Source organism: Chrysemys picta, chromosome 1, assembly GCF_011386835.1.
Source record: "Chrysemys picta bellii isolate R12L10 chromosome 1, ASM1138683v2, whole genome shotgun sequence".
In the NCBI taxonomy this organism is placed as follows: domain Eukaryota; kingdom Metazoa; phylum Chordata; order Testudines; family Emydidae; genus Chrysemys; species Chrysemys picta.
Window position 1 is genome coordinate 65,001,908 of NC_088791.1, and position 8,523 is coordinate 65,010,430.

An 8,523-nucleotide genomic window follows, 5' to 3' on the forward strand; every position below is an offset into this window, starting at 1 on the left:
TCTTTATCGCCTTGCCTGCAGCCTCCTTGGTTATGACAACCTCCCCCGGCCCCATGGTTGTGTTAGACTCTGCAGGCTCACCTACAGTGCCTACTTAGAACCCAAAGCCTAAAAGTGGAGCCAACAGCCCCTTCCAAATTAGCCCTATTCGGCTTAGGTTGCATAGGCCCATGGCAGCCATTACTTGATGCAAATATTCAGTACTGTCTTCCACCCACTCTAACAGTGAACTGTCATCTTTGTTACTTGACTGTAAAGCATTAAGCAAAATGAGGCCTTGAGCCATTGACTGGGATTTCTAGGCATGCCATGATACAACAAAAAAACTAATAAAAACAGCTGATTATCCTGACAAGTGGAGAGTGAAAGGTTCAAAGCCTTTAACCCAGCATAACCTGTGGGAAAAGGGCCATTAATTATTATTATTAACCATGTTTATTACCACAGTGCTTAAGGTCCAAGAGCAGAGCCCCATTGTGTCAGGCACCGTACAGACACAGAGTAGCAGCCAGTCCCTGCCCCAATGAACGGAGAGTCTAAACAGTCAAGACAAATTCAGGATGGGGGAAGGAGTAGAACCCACAAGCAGAGGGAACAGTGTGATGGCAGCAAAGGTCATGTCAGTGCCACGATTTTTCAGTGTGTGTGTGTAGTTTTAGTTAGGAGGGGATCAGTTGCATGGAAAGCCCAGGGAAGAGAGAGGAGACATGGAAGGGAAAGAAAGTGAGGGGAGCGGGTGTGGAGCGAAGCTGATGTGAAGAAATTGAAGGAAGGGGAAAGTGGAGCAAACAGCCAATCTGCACTGGATAGAGAAAGTCCAACCACAACTGAAGATGGTTCTCTGAATGTCCCAGGGTCCCTGCTTTGGCTGCTTCTGCAGCTAAGCCTCACTCCCCTCCCTGTTTTCTCATTTGTTGTCCCCTGACTTTACCTGAGCCCTGAGTTCAGTGGTTCCTCCCCTTAGGCTGGGGGAGGGGCCTTTAGATGTGGGTGGGAACAAGCCCACCCCACTGGGAACTCAATAGGTGCTCCTAGGGGCTAATCATTGGCTGGTTCCTCCCTGCAGTTTTTCTCTAAGGCCACATGGGGGAGGAGAGGAAGGCACCACATAGGTTCTAGTGCCCTCATAGTGTGGGGCTCTCCATTGCACAGTTCTTGTGTGGAAGGGAGCTGGGGGAAGGGTGGAGCTAGTACACCTGGCTGGGACCCATTTTATCCCTACCACCCAGTGCAGCAGTCTCTGCTTTGGCTACCTCTGCAGCTGCTCTTACTGGTTGGAGTCTCTGATTGGTTCCTCTCTGCATTTCACCCCTCCTCCACCCTAAGGCCACATGTGGGTCAGGAGTGGAGGCATCACCTGGGTCCTCGTGTCCTCAGGGAGGGAAGGTTTGAGAGTTTTTTCTGAAGGAAGTGCTACACTGCAGTGGTTGTGGTGACAAAAGAATGGTGACAGATCAGGACTGAAGTAAATAAGATATCAGTTCCATATACAGTTGACCAGTTCAGTTTGAAGTATAACCATAATAAAGTCAGTGGTAGGCAGTAGATCTGTGTCTAGCAGATAGGTGGGGAAAATTTGCTTTGTGACATGCCCAGCAGCGCGATAGCACAGATTCAGGAACTCCAGCGATTGCACACTAGCTGAACACTGATTGAGGGATAGTTTTTTTCCAGCTATAAATACAGCTCTTGATTTTTACCTGCTGGTTTCCTAATAGCTATTTGAGTGCCATCAATCTCAACAGTGACATTTAGAAAGGCAGCAATGCTATACAAATCTGCCTAGGACTTCATGTTGGGAATTTTGCCTCAGAATTAGGCCACCATTCTCTCAGGCCTTTAGCTGCCTGTTTATCGGCTGTACGCTAATTTAGGCGCAACTAAAGCCAAACATAATGCCAGAAGCTTCTCAGAAGCGGACACTACCAAAAATATAGCACTGCTGTAAGTTACATATGGGCAGCAATGGCATGTCCTTGGCAATCACTCTAACAGCTCATGAACTGCGGCCTTATTTAGCCATGCCCAATAGCACTGCCAAAGTTGTCAGCATTTTCATTATATACACCTATTTTTAGTTGTATAACTGCCAAAGGCTACGTCTACGCTGTACACCACTGGCGCCGTGTGTAGGGTATATGTAGCTACATGCCACAGGGAAAAGTAGGCTGGGTCCACACTGTGGTGTTACACGTTTTACTGAAAGGCTCTGGAAGCGGGGATGCAGCGAGGCAACAGCGGAATATTACACTGCCAAAAACTTCAGCGTGGGGCGGGGGGGAGAGGTACATCTTGGGCAAGTAGAGAGCCATGTAGGCTACATACCTGGGTACATACAAGGAGGGCCTTGTTCTACTCTACGCACCTAAGCAGTGCTGTTTATACCTGTGTGTTTGTGTGTATCGTGTATGTACTTCACATGCTGCCAAAAGGAGTGTGCAGAGTTGACATATCTAAAGTGTCAGCCACAAGCTCTTTTCCTTAAACACAAACGAAAAGATGTGGAGGAGTAGACATTTTTTCTTGCCCTGTTATTCTAAAAGGATTTTTGGTTGGCCTTTAAATAAATATTTCAGATAATTACTCTGCACTTTGTAGGAGTCACTGGGAGTGTTCTGAAGTGTTTGAGAGAGTTCTCAACAGTCACTGTCTGCTTCAGGTATGAAGACCAGTTCTCATTAAGTTTATGCTCTGATCCTGCAGTCCTTGCTCAGAAAAACTTCCCACCAAAGACCTATTTCTATGGGAGGACTGCCTGTGTCCAGAGTGAATAATAACTGAGGCAGAACCTCTTGATTTGGCCCATTAATTCTATATTGAGTAAATATTTCTGCAGCTTTTCAATATTTAAAATACAATTTATCATCATAGAAATGTAGGGGTGGAAGAGACCTCAAGAAGCAGGACCAAGTATACCTAGACAATCACTGACAGGTGTTTGTTGAACCTGTTCTTAAAAATCTCCAGTGATGGGGATTTCACAACCTCCCTTGGAAGCCTATTCCAGTGCTCAACTATCTTTACAGTTAGAAAGTTTTTCCTAAACTTTCTAACCTAAACCTCCCTTGCTGCAGATTAACCCCATTACTTCTTGTCCTGCCTTCAGTCAACATGGAGAACAATTGATCATCGCCCTCTTTATAACAGCCCTTACGTATATGAAGGCTGTTATCAGGTGTCCCCTCAGTCTTCTTTTCTCAAGACTAAACATGCCCAGGTTTTTTAACCTTTTCCTCACAGGTCAGCTTTCCAAAACCTTTTTTTCATTTTTGTAGCTGTTCTCTTGACTCTCTTCAAATTGGCAGCATCTTTCCTAAAGTGGGGCACCCACAGTTGGACACAGTACTCCAGCTGAAGCCTCGCTAGTGCCAAGCAGAGCAGGACAATTACCTCCTGGGTCTTACATAGGACACTCCTGTTAATACACCCGGAATGATACTAGCTTTTTTAGCAACAGCATCACACTGTTGGCTCATATTCAATTTGTGATCCACTATAACCACAGATCACAGATTCAATCTATCTATCTCCCCTTGTAAGTATTCTCACACTTCTTATCAAACTGTCTGTACTGGGCTATCTTGATTATCACTTCAAAAGTTTTTTTTTTTCTCTTACTTAATTGGCCTCTCAGAGTTGGTAAGACAACTCCCACCTGTTTATGCTCTCTGTATGTGTGTGTATATATCTCCTCAATATTTATTCCACTCTATATGCATCCGAAGAAGTGGGCTGTAGTCCACGAAAGCTTATGCTCTAATAAATTTGTTAGTCTCTAAGGTGCCACAAGTACTCCTGTTCTTTTAATCTAGATCACATTTCCCTAGTTTGTTTATGTCATGTGGGAATGGGACTGTGTCGAAAGCCTTACCACAATCAAGATATATCGCATCTACAACTTCTTCCCTATCCACTAAACCAGTAATCCTGTCAAACAAGGAAATTAAACTGGTTTGGCATGATTTGATCATGACATATCCATGTTGGCTATCTCTTAAAATTCTATTATCCTCAAGGTGATTACAAATTGTTTTTTTAAAAATTTGTTCCAGTATCTTTCCAGGTCCTCTTTGTTCCCCTTTTTAAAGATAGGTACTATGCTTGTCTTTCTCACCCATTTACCCTGGCTCACCCATTCTCCACGAGTACTTGAAGATAATGACTAAGGGTTCTGAGATTGCTTCAGCTGGTACGCTCAGATGAATTTCATTAGTGCTGCCAACTTGAATACTTCTAACTTATCAAAATGTTCTTTATCCTGTTCTTCCCTTATTCTGTCTTGTGTACTTTCCCTCTTGTTGTTAATATAATTATGTTCAGCATCTGGTCACCATTAACCCTTTTTAGTGATTACTGAAGCAAAATATGCATGAAACTCCTCAACCTTCTTGATGTCATCAGTTGTTAGCTCCCCCTCCCTGCTAAGTAGTGGACCTATACGTTCCTTCTTTTTTCTTTTGCTCCTAATATATTTAAAAATCATCATCTTACTGTCTTTTATGTCCCTTGCTAGGTATAACTCATTTTGTGCCTTACCCTTTCTCATTTTTTCCCTACATGCTTGTGCTGTTCTTTTGTACTCCCCTTTAGCAATTTGTTCATATTTCCACTTTTTGTAGGATTCCTTTTTGATTTTCAGCTCATTAAAGAGGTCCTGATGGAGCCACATTGTCTATTATTATTCTTCCTATCTTTTCTTTGCATTGGGATGATTTGCCGTTGTGCCTTCCATATTACTTCAGAAACGAGTGGCTCTGCTGAACTCCCTTTTCCCTTAATTTTTCTTTCCATGGAACTTTACCTATCAGTTTTCTGAGCTTGTCTGCTTTTTTTTAAATTTAAATCCACTGTTCTAATTCTGTTGTTCTCACTCCTTTCTTTTCTTGTAATTGTAACCCTTCTTCCAGGTGCAGTCAGCAGCAACAAGGGCCGGGTTCAATATACAGGGGTCCATCTTAACAATACAACATAGAACTGGCTTGAGTCCCCACCCACTAATCTGGGAAAATTAAGCACCATACTTCCCCTCTCGCAAACACTGAGTCTGTGTATAGCAGAGAAAACTTTTAATAAAAGGGGAAAGGAAACCAGCATTAATTTGGGAAAACACCACAAACGTGAACAAAACTCCTACCCCAGAGTACATTGAGCAGTGCCCTTTGCCTCTGTTCTCACCTTGTGGAGTGAAAGTGCAACAAATAAATGTCCCTTTAACATTCTCCTCTCCTCTCCCTCCACTTTACTGCTGTCACAACTGCTCTCCTTGGTCAGTGGAGAGCCAGAGTCCAGAGGTGCATTCATGTGAGTTCACCTCCCACCCGGAAGGGGAGGGGTGGGGCTGCCGCTTACTCTGTGTTGCTGCCTGCTGCGGCCCCTGTGCTGTTGTTCACTCCACTGCTGTTATTTGTCATGCCACAGTTCATTCCACCAGGCAGCTGCACACCTTCACCTTCTGCTACCCTCCTGTGACTTCTGCAAGTTAGTCTCTTGAGGTTCTACCCAGCTGTCAGTGATTTCAGCTCTTAGTGGGGGAACCTTACTGCTGATGTCAGCTGGGCAGAAACACTGTCTCTCAGCAGATTCTTTCAGCGCTAGTGATCACTTAACAAAACAAAAAGACTCCTAAAGGAGCCTTAATTATCTCTATCTTTAAACAGTGGAGGAGCAGGTTAAAGAATGCCTAGTACTCTTATGAAGAGCCCACACCTCCACGCAGGAACACCAGTCCCCATCCCCTCTTACTCTTCACAGCGTAGTGATTTCAGTTCAGTTGAGAGTGACCCTTTGATCAGGACAAGCTAAGTACAGTCTTGCTGCCCTTTATTCAGACAATAAGGATAACATTTCATCCCCCCCACATTCAAGTGAATGTTTAAAATGAAATATACACGAGTTAAGAGGGAAGGTACTGTACATCTGGGGTCAGGCTTCGGTTATGGGGGGTATAGTTATTGTTTGCAAGGATGAAAAGATACATACATATCGCATAACCTGCATAGACCCAGATTGGGGTGCAAGGGTTTTTAAAGTGTCAGTGGATAAGTGGGCTCGGGTATGCCACCCATGGAATGAATAAGGAGTCCAAGTCAGTATCTGTGTAGCGGATAAGTACATGAGTGGGGTGTGTCCCTTGGTCCGTCAGGGAAGGAAGTGGGTTATTTCCCTGGTCAGCAGTCTCAGTTACTCAGTGTGGTATTGGCGGTGTCTACTAAAGTGATTTGTAACCCAACACCAGCCAAAATGGATCACTTTGGCAACACAGCCTGTCTGCTCATACCTAAGCAGAGTGGGTGTGTTCATGTAAATACAGTCTGGTCCTGAAGTCTTTTCCCCTCCCCAGCTCATCACTAGCTGTCAGGAGAGAGCTCATTCAAACCTTGCTTATTTAATCATAAAATGTATCATTTAATGATCACTTGCACCCAAACAGACTTTAGATTCACAATCAATTCCTCCCTGTTACCAGCATCAAGTCAAAAATGGCTGTTCCCCTCATTACCTCTTCCACCTTCTGAAACAAGAAGTTGTCCCCAGTACATTCTAAGAACTTCCCGGATATTTTGTCTTGCCATGTTAACTTTTCCAGCAGCTGTCTGGGTATATCTGAAAGTGTTGAAAAGGAGCTCAGTGCTGTACAAGCCCTCAAGTACAAAAACAGTCACTACTCTGGGGAGCTCACAATGAACCTGAGCCAGAAAATTTGGAGGTGCTCAGATTCAGGAGTTTGGTTTGGCCCATGATTAAAACATGGGCCAGCCACAAAGTTTAAACCGAGATATGAAAATTTTCAAAGCTTTGGCGTGGTTCACAGCTGGAGCCTGATTCTCAGGCAAACTAATGTTGTCTTTTCATGCCACTGTGGTAATGTAAAGGGGCCTTAAAATAGGCAGAATTTCCCTCTTGCATATTTTCCCCATACATTAGGCCTTCATGGCTGGTGGAAAGTCTCTTCACAAGCCTTGCTTCCATCCCCAAGCATAAGAGGATGGTTCAGGCATGTGGCCAGACTAGCACTGTATTACAACTGTTCTCTATTTCCCAGGCTCATAGGATCCTGTAGGGAGCAGAGCATAAGTTAGTATAGCCTAGAGGTTTCCCCTGGTTACACTGGGGACCAGGAATGTTCTCACGTGATCCTAGAATGTGAGGTATGCAGAGATGGCTTGAAGCCACCTTCTCTTCCCACCATATCTGCCCCTAATGCAAGAGTGCACTGAATGATAATCCAGCTCTTCAGTTTGATCTCTCATTTATACTGCATTTTATTTTATTTTGGAAGTCTATCTGGCTAGGTATAGTAATGTAAAGGTAAATGCAACAACACAACACTGTATATCTTCTCTTGGAGGATACTCCAAGCCTTTGGAATTACCATTTAACTTTTGTTTCACGTGTGATGGCTTGTCTACACCTTGCTGGCAAAGTGCACTACAGGGGTGTGTTTGTAAAGCAAGGTGCGGTGTTGCACTCTAACTGCCCCACGTAGCCTCTGCTGGTCTGCTCTAAAATGTAACTAGTTCATGTTAACTTAATCCTTTTTGAAATTGGACTACATTAACATGAGCTTTCAGAGAGCGCCAGCAGGGTTTACATGGGGCAATAAGAGTGTAGCATGTTAATACACATTAGAAATCACACCTCTCTGGCATGCTTTGCCACACCATGTAAACAAGACCTCAGTTGAATTAAAGCATTTTTGCTTTTCACTAAACACTGTTACTATCCCATACAACGTAATATCAGGCATTAGGTGTGGTCTTGGAACAAAAGGAGTTTGTCACTATAGCTTTCTCTGTGATGAAAAACATATGTAATTTTAGACCAGTTAACATTAACAGGTCATAAACATTTTAATCTAAATACTGCTATAACAACTATACCACTCCTATATACCTCAGTGGAACTTAGAATGGCAGTTCTCACCAAAATAATTGCTTACACAGTGGAAAAATCAGAGCTAAATGCAGAATTAAGGATTGGTTCTTTATTGGCCCTTCCAAGTTCCCATGCCGGTTTTGTTTTTCTACATGAAATGTTTTTCTGGAAAGATAATAACTGATTGTTCTCAAAAGAAAGTGAAAAGGATTATTGCACTGTTCATGCTGTGAGGTGGTGATGGCAGAGATACAGTCCTGGGACCACCATCCTGGGCCTAATCGGTTCAAAGAATACTCTTTACCCAACGATGGTGTTCCACTTCTGAGAAATCCCTTTTAATTTTACCTGTTTAGCTATGTTCATTATTTCTCACAGCGGGAGAAGGGTTAGTATTCCATGTCCCTACTTGAAGCTTTTAGTTCACTCCCATCATACATGAAACCACATATAGCAGTCACTCTCCAAGTCAGAGAGAACTGGATGGAACTCTGCTTATTATTTTTTCCAAATACCCAGTAATCTGTTTGACCTTTCTTGGAGCTTCTGACTTGTGGTTGGATTTCACTGTCTCAGTGAACTTAGGGCTGGTCTTCACTACAGGGAGATTGACGCTGCTGCAATTGATGCAGCAGGGGCTGATTTAGC